This window comes from Sorex fumeus, unplaced genomic scaffold (assembly GCF_029834395.1).
Source record: "Sorex fumeus unplaced genomic scaffold, SorFum_2.1 ptg000030l, whole genome shotgun sequence".
NCBI classification, from domain to species: domain Eukaryota; kingdom Metazoa; phylum Chordata; class Mammalia; order Eulipotyphla; family Soricidae; genus Sorex; species Sorex fumeus.
The window spans coordinates 18,849,008-18,850,917 of NW_026606087.1; positions in this window are offsets into that span (position 1 = coordinate 18,849,008).

Sequence of the window (1,910 nt, forward strand, 5' to 3'; positions counted from 1 at the left end):
TCTCCATTCTCCTCTGATTCTCCTCCTGCTTCTTCCTCCCCCATGCTACTTCATTCTCCTTCTCAATCCCCCTTCATCCTCCTTCTCTGGAGTCTGGATTCTGATTCTGATTCCCCAGTCCACTCTTACAGTACTGTTAAATCCCAAAGCATGAGGGGTTGGGGTAACAATTACACATAGGTGTGGTCACATAGGGGTAGAATTCTTTCCCTCAGGGAAAGCCACTTCTAGGACAGATACTGTCTCAGCAGGATGACCCACCCTAGAGCGGAATCCCATGTGTGTGTTTCTCCTCTCCTTGTCCAACAAACATATAAACATTCATAATATAAATCATTTTGTATGGATACAGTAAGAAATATCTTAAACTTATAGAGTTGCTCTCCTAGGACCATCTCAATCTCAGACTACAGTGCTCAGGTCAAATAGTCTTTCCTATTCCTAGCAGGGTCCTAGTCTCATCATTACCTTTGGATCATGACAGAATTTGTCTATGATCAAGCTCTTAACTTATAGTTAGGAATTGTGGCACTTTGGCCTGGCCCATTTCGCTGCCAGGGTAGCTCACCGCTTGCCCTGGGTCCATTCAGTCCCTTGTCAGAACCCTGCTTTTGGGGTGCTAGGAACTAAGGGCAACTGAGGCTTAAGTTGAGAAAGCAGATGCCTGGGAGTGAATAATATGCAAAGCCAATTAAATTCTAAGTTACAAAGCATAATATTAACAGTCTTTTCTATACAAAAAGGACATTGCTTTAAAGTAAACTATTCAGAAGACATAAGGAGAGGAGAAAGGCAATATTAACTTACAATTTCAGTGTCCTAGAAGGATCTGAAATTGAACAAATGAACAGATACTGATTGGGGGGAAAAGCTGATTAACCGGTTGGGGGAGAGAGCATAGAGAAGTGGTTACAGATAAACGAAGGAATGGGCGTGATCTGGGAGCACTGTGATGGGTGTAACCTGATAAACCTAAGCTCCTTGTGGAGAAAGGGAGAAAGGACAAAGCAATGTCATCCTACAAACACACATAAATTTTTAAAATAAAATCCCCTGTTTTCAAAGACTATCATAATATATGTGGAGAAGCTGGAGAAATCTGCCAAAAGGGGCTCGGGAGATAACTCAAAGGACTGAAGCACATGCTCTGTATGGGAAAGTCCCAGATTTTATTCCAGGTATCACATGGTCCGCCAAGAATGAGTGGGAGTGACTCCCAAGCACTGCTGGGTATGGCCAAACCCAAACTTAAAAACAAAACAGTCCTCTTAAAGCTAAGACACAGTTTTGGTAAAGATGTGGATGGTGTCAGTGTGTATCAGCTGTTTTTACAAATAGTCCTGTTGGAAGTTTGAAGCTGTGAGCAAGCTCACTAAAGGGACCACTGCCAGCCCTCCTGCTTGGAGGGGAGTCTGGTTTTCAAAAGTTTGCACTGGGGATGGAGAGATGGTAAAGCAGGTCAGGCATTTGTTTTGCATACAGGGTTTGATGCCCAGAACCGTATATGGTCTCCTTAGCCCTCCAGGAGTGATTTCTCAGTGCAAAGCCAAGTATAGCATAAACACAGCTGGGCATGGCCCATGACCCAAACATTAATTGATTGATTACTTAATAAATTTTTTTATTAGTGAAACACTATGAGGTACAGTTGTAGATTTACAAATTTTTGTGCTTGGGTTTCGGTTATACAATGATCAAATACCCATCCCTCCACCAGTGCCCGTTTTCCACCACCATGGATAATATTCCTCTCCCCCAACCCCCCCTCCCACCCTGCCTCTGTGGCAGGGCATTCCCTTTTGTTCTCTCTCTCCTTTTGGGTGTTGTGGTCTGCAAAAGAGGCTTTGAGTGGCAAACATGTTCAGTTCATAGTCTACTTTCGACATGCATCTCCCCTCCTGGGAGGATCC